This window comes from Varanus komodoensis, unplaced genomic scaffold (genome assembly GCF_004798865.1).
Source record: "Varanus komodoensis strain SLA01 unplaced genomic scaffold, ASM479886v1 scaffold6_4, whole genome shotgun sequence".
Lineage (NCBI taxonomy): Eukaryota > Metazoa > Chordata > Lepidosauria > Squamata > Varanidae > Varanus > Varanus komodoensis.
Window position 1 is genome coordinate 7,914,683 of NW_025336347.1, and position 15,737 is coordinate 7,930,419.

The window sequence follows — 15,737 nt, forward strand, 5'->3', positions numbered from 1 at the left end:
GTATTGGACACTGGGCAGTATTGAGCAATAAAGAAGGAATTCATGACTTTGTGACCAGCCTGTTGGGTACGACTTTTTCCAAATGGATTTATGGATCCACAAAAGACTGGCAACTGATACAAGCTTGGTTTGTCTCAGCTATCTCTCCCACCAAATGAATGGAGATCTTGCTTTGTAATAAGTAGAGTTAAGCACCTCCCGAGGAAGGAGTGGGGGGCAAGAACTGGGAATCCACTAATTAGCAAGGGTGGTGGGTTATTATGACCATTTTTTCTTAACCCTAATTACTTCTGCAATTTTCTTCAAAGGAACCCAGCTAGACCTCAGGTGCTGCGTAATGTAGAAGGTTATTACTGTTATTACAATATCTGGCAGAGCAGTAACTCATTCTTTCTCTGGTGCTCTGAGTGTGTCACAATTAACCTTAACAACTGGGTTTGCTGTGCAGCCAATACGGTGCGGAAATGTCATCTTATTAACAGCTGGGTTGGGAACCGCTGTCTTCCCTTCCTTCGTGCATAAAATGAGAGGACATTACAGCAGGGTGCAGCCGTCATCCTACCCATAATTAGAGAATCCCCTGCTGTTTGCTATGATGCTTGTTGGTTTAAGGCAGACTATTAATGTTCCTTAATCACTGCATTATTTTTAGTAGCTTTTAAAGCAAGGGCAGTGTAAAAATGACCTGAAGATTTGGGCGAACTGTTCTGCAATGAATGAAGGCACACATGTGCCAGGTAAATTGAAGGGAACCTGCTTAAGAAGACTCTCTGGTGTTTATGGGCATGCTCTTTTCTCTTTCATGTTTTGTTTTGTCTGCATTTGGGGTGAGGTGGGGTGGGGGTAACACTTTAAAGCAGGAGATCCAAGGCACCAGTGACTGTCCTGGTTCATCAGTCCTGCCTATTTATCCCCCTTCTTCCTCCTCATAGTTGGCGCCAAAGGAGGGGCAAGGGGCTACGCACCTCCACCAGGCAAGTCACTCACCCCCATAATACATCATGGAGGAAAGTCTTCTCTCCACAGTCGATCACCCACCTGTCTGGAAGCGGATCCCCTGACTGCAGGAGCCCCTGCTCTGGAAACCTCCCGCAGGGTAAAGCACTGCAGGCAAAGCTTCCTTCAAAGACCATCTGGAAGCCTCAGTTAGTGCAAAATATGGCAGTGAGAGTGTTCATAGGGGATCAGGCAAGGCGACACCTTCCAATTAGTTTGCAAGCCTAGTTCAAAACCTTGCTTTTGACCTGTACAATTGGATGCGGCATGAGACCTCAATAGCCGATGGAGGGAAGCCTCCTGCGTGTGCCTACCTACATCTTACAGCCCACTATAGAGACCACCCCATAATGGGTGCCCCCTGAATGGGAGGTTCAGAGGAAAACTGCAAGAATGTTAGCATTTTTGGTGGCTCCCCCTCCCCTGGATATGGAATGCTTTCCCCAGGCACCTGCTTTACTCTCTCTTCAGACACAAAGGAAGACTTTTGTTTTTGATTTTGGTTTCTCAGACCCTTCAAGATCCTGTGACATCACTGGTGACTTTAGCTCTCGTACGCATTGACTGGTTTTAGTTCTGCAACATGCATTGTCCTTTTAGTGTGCTGGGATTTGCATTGCTGTGTTTAGAGATCTACTGTTCTCGAATTTGTGTGGTTCACATTTGTATTGTTCTGTTTTAAATTATTTGAACAATGCCCAGGGAAATTGTTTTATAGGCACCTAGTAACAACTGTTATTAATGGTAATATTTTCTTCCTAAGATTTATTATTCACCCTATAGCTAATAGCTCTCAGGATGACATACTATAAAAACAGAAATAAATTCCATATAAACGAACTCATATACATCCAAACAGGAGCAGCACAATAAATTAATCAATTAAAAACAGCAGAGGCTAAAACAACACTCATCACAGCAAGAAGATCTAAGAGCGTAATGAAACTAAAAACACAATTAGCAAGCCGAAATATGCAGAGGATTAAAAGTCCTGAAAGGGTAACATAGTATCAAAAAGATGATAGTGCTGAAGTACAGCATCAAGATAAAAATCTGCTTTTGTAGTTGTTCCCCAGAAATTGGTACTCAGTGGCGTATTGCACTTGGAGACTGCCTAGAGCCATCATGACTGGCAGCTGCCGATAAGGTTTTCTTCCCATGTGTCCTCTTAAAGCCACTTAGGGCACAATCCAATGGCCTCCTGGTATTGTCCAAGCAGCCATAGGATTATTTGGAGTCCCAGTGGTGAGAAGCTGCATTCTCAGACCTGGGACTCCAAGGACTGAGTTCTCTCCCCTACGCCCATGGCCATGCAAATGTGTCTCAGAGGCAAGTGCCCTGGGGGCTGGAGGGGTCCTGCCTCCTTTCCTCTCCCAGCATGGTGCTTTATCAAGGTGGTCAAAAACTCACGAACTGTGACCTAGGCAGCTGCCTAGATCAAAACCAGGCTGTGAGGGACAGTGGTGGTAGAGATCATTAGCATTGCACCACATCAGGAGATGAGGCCCACCCACTCAATGAGAAGCGCATGGACCGTAACACCCGAAGTTGGCTCACACCTCCGCCCTGGCTTTGTGTGCGCAATTTAAAATGGGGCCAAAAAGGCATCAGGGTGAGAACCAACTTGCACCCAATTTACATGTCCCTTTTTAGAAATCTGGTAGGGCCCAAGCAGTGCAGAGTGTAGTAACCTCCCAGAGTAACATTGTGAAGGGTGTGCATTTTCTCCCTTCCCTTCCCTTCCCTTCCCTTCCCACTTTTCCTCCACAGAACTCGGGAAAGCATGCATGGGGATCCTAGCAGTCTTCCATATTATGCTGCATGCTTATGCTAGACATTTGTATGCTAATTGCTTGTTAAATCCCTTAAATCATTGCTTGTTTTCTGCTTTAATTATTTTCAGGGCTCTGTATTTAATATTAAATAATACAAAATGAACAAAGCATTATGTACTTTTATCTCTTTGCTCAATGCACGATTGTTTCATTGCACTTAATGCACTCACAAGTTAACCTCATTAACTTACTCCAGACCATTAAGAAAATGAATATTATATTGAGAACTATATTCAAAATACCCTGAGTGAATTAGGAATAAGCAATTTCAGACTTAGGTTTCTGAAAAAGACAAGAGCTAGAAAACCTGCACATGCATGCACCTGCATGCACACATGCGCGCACGCACAAACACACAACTCATCCTTTCTTATTCCCAAAACTCTGCAGTTTCTTCCTGTCCTTCTTCTCCTGCCACCTCCCCTGCCCTTACCCACCAGTGCCTCTTCTGTCCTGCAATTCTCTCTCTGAGCTTTTCCATAGCAGGCTAGAATTCCGCTGTGTCTGTTTTCAGTTTTGTCATAGATCTGAGATCTGAGTACCATGCAAGGGACACTTCCTTTTCAGCCACATAACCTCTAGGTAGCACTGTGGCATAGTGGAACAGCAGAAATACACCACTGTCAAGTCTGCTTTGTTTCCCTTTCACAACGAAATGCTGGATTTTCGCTGCACTGGCTGTGCAGGCTAAGCATGGAAGCAACCACCCAATTAATCCTCGCAATGACTTTGTCAGCTGGGTTAGGCTGAAGGCTAACACCAGGCTGATGTCACGCTATGGGTTGCACAGCTGAATGGAGATTTGGACCTAGTGTATTGTCCTAGTCCGACATGCCAACAGCTACACACCACACCCCAGTATTTCTCCCTGGCCGTGCGCCTAATAAATGCACGGAGCACCTGGAATCCTTTCCCCATCAGCAGCGGCACAAAGGGGAGTTCCCACATCAAGAGCGGTTTCCCCCGGCACGTCCTGCTCCAGAGTGGACACCATGCGTGGCCTCACGAGACCCTGGCTGGCTGCCTTGCATCGCTGTGTGACCTCAGCCTGGCCAGCTTAGACCGGGGCAAGTTGTGGCTCATGGGATTGTTATGCTTCTTGTTGCCTTCCTATTCCATGGTCGGCTTGTTCCTCATCCAAATTTGAACAATGTTCTGATTTCAGTTCTTGGGTAAACCGTAAGAACCAACCTTAATGAGCTGCAAAAGTATCCATTGCTGCCTTGGTGCAGCCAGCTTACCATGCATTTATTTCTCAGGCGCAGGATCAGGCCTATGACCCCATTCTGGCCCTTCAGGGGTTTCACATAGGCCTCTGAATTCTTCTATAGTGCCATGCCCCTCCCGCTAGCCCTTGCCACTAACCTTTAGGTTGTTTCCCAGCTTTTGTGGAGGGGCTTTCCCCACTTGAAAAGCTTGAAATTACCCTGCAAACATTTAATTCTTGGCAATATAAACGTTAATTTTGATAAACAAGATTAGAGCCAACCTGCTGCAATATAATGACAGATTCCGCTTTTAATGTCTGTGTAGGTTAAAATGTCAGCAATGAAGTGTCATATTAGGTTTGCACCTAATGACAAGTATACGCCAGACAACCAAGGTTAGACTGATGCTTGACTTGTGACTTGAGAACTGAGGTGGTAGCACTGTATGCATGACTATGCAAAGGAATGTTTTCCAGGTCTGCTTAAATGAAAGGTACCTGTCCTGAGAGGAGGGGTGTGGGCAGCTTGTGGCCCTCCAGATGGGTTAGCCTTCAGCTCGCATCCTTTCCCATCATTGCTTATGCTGACCCTAAATGGCTTGGGTCCTGGTTACCTGAAGGAGTGCTTACATCCATATACGCCAGCCCGCCCCTTGAGATCTGCGGGAGAGGCCCTTCTCCAGGAACCCTCCATGAAAGAAATTAGGAGGGTAAGTACTCAGAGGAGGGCTTTCTCTGTGGTGGCGCCCAATCTATGGAATGCGCTCCCCAGAGAGGTCCGCCTGGCGCCGTCGTTATTTGTTTTTCGGCGCCAGGCGAAGACCTTTTTATTTAAACAAAATTTTAATTGTTAATATTATTTGCTCATTTTATCTGGCCGGGCCGACTTATTTTATATTGTTAATTTGTTTTATGTATTATATTTTATGTTGTGAGCCGCCCCGAGGCTTCGGCAAATGGGGCAGCATGGAAATGTTTTAATAAATAAATAAATAAATACAGTTGATGGGAGCTGTAGTTCCAAGACATCTGAAGGGCTGCAAGTCCTCCCTCCACAATATAGGTGACATGTCATTTATAAAAGGCCCCCCTACTAATAAAGATGTACAGACTTCCCTCTGCAGATCCATTCCATCTCTTTTTTTTGCAGATTGTCAGGACTTTTTTGGTTCCACTCATCAAGATGGAATCAGCTATTTTAAATCAGGATTTAATTCTACTCGTGTTAATTTGCATTAGCAGAGGTTAGTGCAGCCTTCTCACCCCTACGCACATGGTTGAAAAGCCAGCCATACATCCATAGAATCCAAATGATTTGGAAAAAAAGAAACAGCCCACAGTGGAATCTGCTGACCAGATTCATAGAAATCCAAACTCATTTGAAACTTGTGTGGATTTCGCTGGCATCCCACCCTACCGGAGAAGGCTACACACTCCAAGGAGGGACTGGTAGGTATCTGTCCGCTCCAGCACAAATCTGTGTGACAGACAGCAAAGCAGGCCAAATGTAGTTGTCTGAAGCAGCAGGCAAGGGTGGTCATAATAAAATACCACTTAAATATATTAACCTGAACACCTGAATCTTCCACTTGAATATATTAACCTGAACACAACTTCTTCACATGAAGATAAAACTACAGTTTATAAGCTGAAGTTTCCATTTGCACTTCAAAGCACAACCCATCTTTATTATGCTCTTTTAAAGTTCTCTTTTACAGGGAAACACCAGAAAGTAAAATGACCTGAAAGGAAACTTGCACTCTTAAAGTTAACATGGTAATTTATGAAACATGGCCATCCCTGACTGCAGTTAGCTCTTGAACCTACAGATTAAGGGAAGGGCCAGAGCACAGCATGCACTGGCCTGCAGAAGGTGTAAGTCTTAGACTGGATTCCCTGCAAACTCCAACTGAACAGATTCCTGCCCGCTGAGTTGGGAAAAGGACCCACGAGGTGTCCTGGTGAACTGTTGCCAGTTGAAGTAGCTAGGGGTGGGCTAGAAGCCCAGCTGTGTGGCTCTCCAGGCAGCAGCTTTCTGTTTGAAGGGGGGCTAAAATAGGAGCAGGGCCCTTGTGTACAAAGGTTCAGGCCCGAAAAGCTCCTGGGTGCCAGTCAGATTACCCAATATTGTGCTAGAAGCAGACTATGGCATCTTCTTTTGCTCATGTGTTGAAAGCAACAGCCCTAATCCCAACAGTCCTGCACTTCAGAGAATGTTAGTCCTCTGAATCAGAGCAGTGCCTGGGGAAAAATCCTTGGTTCTCCCGAGTCAGGCTGGTCAAGGGCGGGTAAGGTCAGGCACCTGCTGAGAGACCAGTGCCTGGTGTGGACCACTGACAGGAGACCCCTGGGGTTGCTCCCCTTCCTCGCTGGCACAGGCTGGTGGCTCAGCTGCCTCTTGCTCTGACCCAGGCATCAGGGGCGGCAGGAAGGAGAAGCCCTGGATGCTCCTTCTCCTTCCCACCACAGCAGCCCGAGGGCAGGGAAAGCAAGAAGAAGAGGTGACAATGGTGGTAAGAAACTGGACCTGTTGAAGGAGGGGGGTCACTGAGAATATCTTGCCCAAGAGCCCCCCAAAACCCGCCATGGGTCCTGGTGCTGAGCTAACAAGCGATGTCTGCATGTTAAGGATGTTTCACTGGATCTGCCTAGAGAGAAGGAGGCAACTGGAACTATCCGTACCTGGGCAGGGCAAGGAACCTACCGCCACCTCATCTCTTGCACATACCAATGGCTTGGACCCCAACCCTTCTCACCAGAATGCTGCATATGTGTGGGTCCTTCTGGGGCAGCCCAACTTCTCCCCTACCCCAGATCTCATCAGTTCTCTGCCAAACTGTTTGCCTTCTTCCTTGGTCCATTCACAGATCAGTCACTATGTATGTGTGTTTTAGGACTCCCATGGGCACCCGGAGCGAACAGCCCCACAACTGTTTCTGTGATTTCTTTTCCTGGGGTTTAAGAAAGATGCAAATGAAGAAACCCTGGCTCTTTCTATTAAAAAAAAAGCTTGATTTGCTTGGCTAGGAGCCATAACAAAACTGAAATATCAGCACAAAATGAAAACCTAAGATCGGTCCTTACAAAACCACAGATTAGGTCATGGCAAGAACTGCAATCAGGTAAGCAAGATACAAGTTACCAAAATAACACCTAACCTCATTTTGATAAGATCTCATCCTGGTTCTCCTCTGTCCGCATCCCGCACTCCTCACTCCCAGCACATGCAGCAACATTTGCTGCAGGAGAGCCACATTTCCTGTGCTGTTTCCCCGTGTCATGTATATCACAGCACTATGAGTGGGTACTGCTTGCCTGATTACATTGGACAACATTTGCGAACATGCCAGGAGCAGATGGAGAGGAGGCCCTATAAGTGTCCCTTGTTTTTATGTTAGCTGGTTTTTACATCCATGAATCATACACAAGTGCAAAAGAGCAAAATGGCGACTTTTCCTGCCTCCCCAAAGTCAGGAGCAAGGGTGCTGCTCTTGCTCATCTCCTCCCAAGTCCAATACACCCTTTCCCTCCATCCTAAAGCAAATAAATAGTGTTCTTCCCATGTAGACTTTTCCACCCATTAGTGCCATTGGAGTCAATGTGATTTAGCTGTAAAGCCACTGAAGAAAATGTGATTTACTTCAGATTAGCCAGGCATTTCAGCTAATTGTTTCTTGAGCAAGAGGACAACCAAGATGACTGGGAAAGCATGAAAAGACACCACAAACTTTTTTCCCTGGTGGGGCGGGCATTTGGTCGTGAACTGAGGCGTTTGTGAGCCGAGGTACCACTATATATGCATAATGGCAGATGCAGCAACTGAAGTGCAAGCAGGAGAAAAGTTGGCATAAAGCTGGTCATGAAAAGTCTGGAACAAAAGGAGAGGGCCAATGTGACAGGGCAGAAAATGAGTGACTGAAATGTAAGTTTGGTGTAGATCTCGCCCCATTCAAGGCTTTCACATAGGTGGTGAAGGGCTGTTGACTTCTGGTGAGAAAAACCAGAGAGGGTACATACGCTTAGGCTGTACACTCAAAAGAACATTTACAGTTCATTCAAACATACATGAAAGACACGTAGCATATAGGTAGCCCCTGAAGGGACTACCAAAATGGAGTCTGTACAAGATGCTTTTATAGCCTTTCGGTTACACACACAGGTTAGAGGTGGATGTGGGGGAATAACGTAGGCAGTTTGCCAGGGCCACCTGAGAGCAAAGCAAAAAGGCCGAATGCATTCAGACAGCAGAAAAGGAAAAACTTTCAGGGCAGGCAAAGATTAGCATATCTGAGGGGTAGGTGGGCAGCAAGACAGGGACCCCGATCAGATCAGGAATCCCCCGTTCCCTCTGAAGGTGCCCTCACAGTGTCAGGCTTCGAGCAGCCATGGTATGGCAGGGCTTTTGCTCATTTGCCCTGACACGTCCTTTCAGCATATTCCCAGCTCCTGTTTCCTGCCTGCAAAGGGCACTCAGAGCATGGGTTGAAATGCCTTCGGAAGCTGTCTGGAGATCTGGATGATCATCTCACACTCTGATCTTCGGAAAGGAGGAAGCAGGTGTGCAAGGTACACACACAGTTTAGAGTACAGGAGGAGGACAAACCTCATTCCATCCAAGGGCTGGATTGAATTTTCGGAGAACTTTCAGCATATTTTAGTTTAAATCTCTTCCCACCAGTAACTAGGACATAGGAAAGCATTTCAACCTTAGGAGGAGGCAGGAAGTGCACAAAACTAACCAAATAACCCAGCGTTGGGTGGTCGGTGAGGCCCCGCATGGGCCACGTTGGCCCCTGCACCGGAGCTGTATGGGACGTCAGGCGACCGCAACGCCATGCAAGAGCCAGCAGAGGAATTGCACGCACTGAGGGCAGCAGTGGCTGTGCAAAGGCCGTGGCGAAACTGCACGTTGGCAAGGCGTGCACTTTGCAGACAGAACAGGGACAACCCAGGTAAGGCTAGCAGGAAAGACTGACAGTGCGGAGGACAAAGGTTACGCTAGTGCCGTACAGGTTCAAAGGTAAACAGGTGGATCCAGATAACAGAAGCAGTGAGGGGAACAGCAGGTTACAAGGTCCTTCCACTTGATTGCATTTATCTCATCTAGTGGACACTGAATCTTTTTTTACAGCTGAATAACAGCAATAACCTGCTCTCACAGTCTGTCCTGAACTCACAGTGTATTCCAAAGCAGGGAACAAACAGGTATGTATGTATTTATTTATTTATTTGTGATATTTATATGCCGTCCTATTGCAAAAACCTCAGGATGGCTTACATAATAAAATACAAATATCAATATAAATAAATTATAACAAAATGTCAACATACAAATCAACATAAACAAATTGACCCACTCTGGCTGCAGTTAAAAATATAATATTAAAAATGCCATATTAAAATAATGATGACACAAAACTGGGGTGGGATAGCTAATACCCTGGAAGACAAATAAGATTCAAAGTGATCTTGATAGGTTGAAGCACTGGCCTGAAAACAACAGAATGAAATTCAGTAGGACCAAAGGCCAAGTTCTCACCTAGGAAAAGATGGGGAATACTTGGCTCAACGATGCTGAAAGTGAGAAGGATCTTGGATTTGTTACAGGTTCTGGCAAGGTATCAGGACACATTTCCTGACTGTTAGAGTGGTATGACAATGGAACCAATTTTCCCAGGAGGTTCTGGGCTCTCCCTCACTACAGGCATTCAAGATACAGCTGGCCAGCTGAGAGGGGTGGTTTCACAGGGAGTCCTGCACTAAGAAGGGGCTGGACCCAATGGCCCTCTCTCTTCCAGTGGCTCTCCCTTCCAACTCCACTATTCTACGACCCTGTGATTCTATGAGTCTGTGAAGCCCTTTCCTCTTTTCTGAGTGTACGCAAAGAGATCCCAGCATTCTCCTCACCTCCCCCTGCTTGTTCTTGCACAAACTATACCCTGAGCATTTACCTCTCACAAGCACCTCTCTTCACAGAAATTTTGCACTGCCACTGACACAGCTAAGCGATTTTAAGCCCCGGATGTGATGGTCTTATGAGACCACCCTTTAAATGACCACACATATGCTTGTGTTTGTCAAGTGCACGAATGACCTTTCTCTTCCTTGCCTCCAGCTGCCATCTCCTGCTTCTGCTTTCTTCATGTTCCAGAATGTTTGCCCCCGCCCCAAGTGTGTCAAAACAGCCACCTCCCAGTAGGGGCACTTCTGCATTTTAAGCACACTCAAATCTGAACAGTGTGATGCCGACGGGAAGAAAACAGAGTTTGCTTCCGCTGCCTGACGCCTACATCACTTGCGGCTCTCTCGGTAGTGATTCAGGTGACTTCTCCATTTTGGGAACCTGGACTTTGCTGTAGCTGCACTGCCGAGTTGAACATTTTTTGATGAGAAACTAAGCCACCACTGGAGAGTTGGCTATTGTTCCTACACACATCTATTAGCATGAATCTGGGGGACAAAGGCTTGCTGAAAGGAACCTTTCAGAACAGGACTGCCCTGGATACTTCTCTGTCTTCTTGAATTACTGGACCGTAGTACTATAATTTCACAACAGCGGTAGCTAAACTGAGGTGCATGGGACTGAAATTGATGCTATTCTTCCCATCTTTACACCTTCATTAATTTCCCTTCTCATCCTTTATTGTCCTTCTTTCCTATGTTCTTGGGCTGTATCACTTTTCATGCAAATTGAGCAATTCATTAGATCAAAAAGGCACCTATATTAGTCTTTTTGTATCTAGTTATATGAATGTAATTGCTCTGTTACCTAATTAAATAGAAGAGTAATAGTAGCCTAGATTGCATTCATCCTTCATTCCTGAGTGTTGCGAAGGGAAGAAAGGGACTTCCTCACCGGCCGCAGTGCAGGCAGAGACGAGAGGTTGCTTGGCCTCAGCACCAGCCCTGTAAGGTGGGCTGCCAAAGCCTTTCATGTCCAACTCAGCCTGAACCAGAGGAAGCTCAGACCTCACAGGACACTCCTAAGACTTGTAAAGGTAAAGGTTTCCCCTTGACATTAAGTCCAGTCATGCCTGACTCTAGGGGACGGTGCTCATCTCTGTTTCCTAGCCGAGGGAGCCAGCGTTTGTCTGCAGGTTGTCTCCGTGGTCATGTGGCCGGCATGACTAAACACCGAGGTGCACGGAACGCTGTTACCTGCCCACTGAAGTGGTACCTTTTTATCCACTTGCGTTTGCATGCTTTCGAACTGCAAGGTTGGCAGGAGCTGGGACGGAGCAACGGGCACTCACCCCGTTGTGCAGATTCGAACCGGCGACCTTTCGATCAGCCAGCCCAGCAGCACAGCGGTTTAAACCACTGCGCCACCTGCAGTCCCTAAGACTTATAGAGTTGGGCTAAACAAGCCACCTCTATTTCTAAGCCTTAGCCCTGAAGCATTAACCAAGTGGAAGGCTATAGAGTTAGTACTAAGGCAGTTTAGGAGGCAGCACATGGACAGCTAGCTGCAAGAGGGAGTCCGTTCACTGGGTAAGGTGAAAAGGGAAATAAGACACACAAGAACCAGAGCAATGTTTGGAAAAGAAATCCTTGGGGCAAACACTAATTCAGCTACTTGAATCTGCCAGTGCATACCAGGCCTGGGGATTCCAACCAAACCGGCCTCCACAGCAAAAGCAAGACAAAGATAGACTGTGAGCAGCTGCCACCCTCTTGGAGATCTGCTCATGCTCTGGGCAACTCTAGGCGATTCCTGTTAAGTTTCCCTTCTTTTCCAGTCCTTTGGGGGGGGGTGTTGGGGGGCAGGGTGAGAGTTCCCAAGGAACACATCTGAGATCACTCAGTCCAATTAACTGGGCTGGGTTTTGATCTGGGGGCTAGAGGCATCAAAGCACACATGGGTGCTTGTTCCACTGTCTGCAGCCCTGGCCTTTGCAAAGGAGGAGCTTACCGAAAGAAAGGAGCTCCCAACAGACATTGTAAAATATTTTCTGTAAGCTGCCCGATAATGCATTCGATGTATATCCGGACATCAATACCTCTGGGTGTGTGGGATCCAAAACTGCTCTAGTTCCCTGAGAGAGGCCTGATATAAAGCAGCTCATGAAAACCAGTGTGGAATTGGCATACAAGGATTCCCTCCATTATAGCCAAAAGAGGGGAAATGGACTCTTCCACCCCATCCAGTAAAGAGCCGTGAATGTGGCAGGGGATCAGCCTCCTCATTCTCCTTTTACCACTGCTCTGTAATTTATACAAGTAGCAACATTATGAAAGCAACTTCTGCCTAAAGCAGGGCAGCACAAGTTTTAAAACTCTGGGTAAATACAAGGCCCTCTTACTGCAGCTGTATGCTGCCACTCAACACCTGGGGAAACGCCTCTGGTGAAGACCTCAACGATTATTTAACCAGTTAGCATGCCTACAATCACATCTAAGATGCGGGGAGCCTCTTGTGTGGGGGCCCTTCTCCTCACATGTGGCCTTGGCACTCCTGACCACATCAGATACCCCCCTTGGAGAGGGAGGGCAGTTTGCTGATCTCCAGGATCAATGTCAGGGAGATATGAAGGACAGAGGTAGAAAGGGGAGCAGAAATACTCAAACTCTCAATCCTTGTGGTCAAGACTTTAGATAAGGGCTCAAAGATGCTGTTTCTTAATAAATATGAAGTGGTCAAAATAGGAAACAACAGATCAGATGTGTAAAGGGACGTACAAAGCTTCCCACAGAAGCTCACGATTTGAAAACAAAACAGGTCCACTGTAGAATCTGCAGGTCAGATTCATAGAAATCCAGACTCATTTGAGTCCTTTGCAGAATTCTGACACCCCTAAATGTAACCTGTTCTTGCTTTCTCCCTCCCTCTTCCCTTCCCATCTTCTCTCTCACACATCATATTTATAGTAACAGGCAAGTCTCTGCTTCTCATTCCCAAGAAGCTACTCATATTTCATTTCCTCAGAACAAAGGTGGCCAAAACTTTTGTTTCCTTCTGGGGCATCTTTCCAACAAGTTGGGTAAACTCTGCCAGGGATTGCTTGGGCAGTTGTGCGTTTGAATGACTGAAGTGAGTGAAAAGTTGTTGATGGAGAAGTGGGGCAGAGCCCTTGGCATTAGGGTGATAGATCACCCACAATCCACAATCAATTATTTTAATGAGCGAAAACTTTTCATCCAGCTTTCTAAGAACTAGCCAGACTTCTAGGATCACACAGGACTGCTCATTTCAATTGCACCAGATGTGCATCAAGTGACCATTAAGAGCAGAGCGATAGTCTCCGTGCTGCAGGCAGAGATGCTGAAGGCATAGCAAGGCCTGGTCTGAGAGCAAAGTCTGCGGCTGTGTGCGGAGGGAAGGGAGGAACGGCTGCAGTCAGCTCGCTAATGAAGATTAATGTGAGAGCTGATAAGGAAGAATCCATGCCAATTGCTATTGTGCAGCAAAATCCCTGCTGCTCTCAAATAGCCGGCAAATATATATGTTCACGTGTGTGTATACAGCATTTATATTTGTGTGCATTTATATTTGTGTGTGTGTGTGTGTGGGACACTGTATAAAGATGCAACCAGGTCTCTCCCATGGGAGGCATACAATCTGGAAATACATATATGGGAGACAATATAGAAAGAGGAAGGCAATGGAAGCAGAGATAAATGGGGAAAGATGTCCTCGTTTCAGTTACGTGTACTTTGACTTACTGTATGGTGGTGCGCCCTGATCTGCCCTAGGGGATGTTTTGGACCACAGCTCTCAGAATCTCTGGCCATTGGCCATGTTGACTTGGGCTGGTAGGAGCTGAAGTCCAAAATCCTGGGGGGTTGCTTGGTTTTAAAACTGCAGTAGGGCATGTAGACTTGGGATTCTGCCAAAGACTGCCTGCTTATGCACCATTTATCAATAACAAATTGTGGAAAAATCTGTTCTCTCTAGCTTTGGCTGCCTTAGGGGGAGTAAATATAACTGGTATGCAAGAAAGAGTCCCCCCAACCCTCCTAGGTTGCTCTTGAAACTATTGGAAGTGGCTTCCCCTTGACAAAGAACACACATCTAAACACACCCATGCACGTGTGCACACACGCACGCAGACCTGAAGTTTAAGGGAGGTCTTTGATATAGCTCCAGTACAGTAAGGTGCCCGCCTGGGAATTGGTGTAGCACCATCATAGACGCACGACTGTGAGGTTTTGCTGTTGGGGTTGTTGCCACAGGCCAGGAGTTCCATTGCCCTCCTTAGACTTCCTGCCTGGCTGAGTGCTACTTTGGCATGTCCATGCCTGGCAATGGGCTTTTGGGACAGATTAGGGATTCTATGGGTATCTCGTCCACCCCAGTCCCTTACAGACTCTCAGTCGGCAGAAGTGGTCACAGACTTGGCACTGGAGACACTCAGGCTGCTGTTCCCAGGTGAGGACTTCAGGGCCACCATGATGACTATGTTGCCATCCCAGCATGTCACTGACACGGCGCATGTGCGGGACGTGCTCTTGATTTTTCCTTCAGTACTGAGCAGAAGGATCATGATCTGGAAGTGGGCAGATCAGACTCTCCAGACTTCTGGCTCCATTTCATCTCTGCTTGGGTGGGAACCCTATTTGAATGTTCTGTTCCCAGAGAATGAGGGAACCTCGGGGATTCCTCATGCATGATTCTTGGGGATTTTTCTGCTGACATGGCTGGCACTGCTATCAAATCCTTGCTGTCCTCATGGGAGTTGGCAGTGATCAGGGCAGCTGACATGATAACTTCAGAGCATCTTCTTCCTTCTTGCCAAGTCCATTTCAAACCATGGTATGTTGCAGGGCTGATACACAGGAAGTAAAGGGGAAGGCAGCTTGAACACAGATGAAGGCTTGTGCCAAATTTGACCAAACGCCGGTGAAATCCCAGTACTGAGCTCTGTCATGATGATGGTCACAAAGAAGAATTTCCTTTCGACAATTGTTGCATCTTTTCAGTGTCCCTCTGAACACCCTTTCAGGTGGGTCATGGCCTAGTACAGACTGATTACAAGAAAGATCCAGTTGTATGTTGTCCTTTGCAATATACTTGCAAATGCTCTTCAGACCCATCATAAGTTGGACTCCTTAGGCAACCAGAAGATGGAGGCATCCAAAATACCGCCATGTCCAATTGCATGGGACGAGTTTCAGTTTTGGAGGCCACGTGATCCATACACAGAGCTTGGGTCACCTGTGCTCCTGCCCCTGCCATTTAGCTGATTACACCCAGTCACTCTAGACTGAGAACCTGAATCCAGGAAGTGAGTGATGCTGCCTTGAGAGATGGCTCTAATTCTGCCTCCTGGGAACTATGTTATGGCATCTCGCAGGGCCCTGTTTTTCCCCTCATGCCTTTTAACATCACCATGAAGCCACTGGAAGAGGTTGTCCGAGGGAAGAAGAGAAGTGTGATCAATATACAAAAGACACCCAAATCGTCCTCTCTTTCAATTAAATGGAGGTGAGCAGGTAAATATCCTGAACGGATCTTGGGCTGGATCAGAGCTGTACACTGAGACTCAGTCTGGGCCATTTGGAGGTTCTGTCTACAGGAGATTTACCTAGCCAGTTAAGGGACATTAAGCCTTCTCCAAACATTGTACTTCCCCAGAAGGAGCGAGTCGGTAGCCTGGGGATGCCATTAGATCCAGCTCTTTCACTTGCAGCTTCAGTGGCACGAAACGCCTTTTATCAGCTTAGCTGTGACCCTGCCTGAACAGAGATATCCTGTCCAC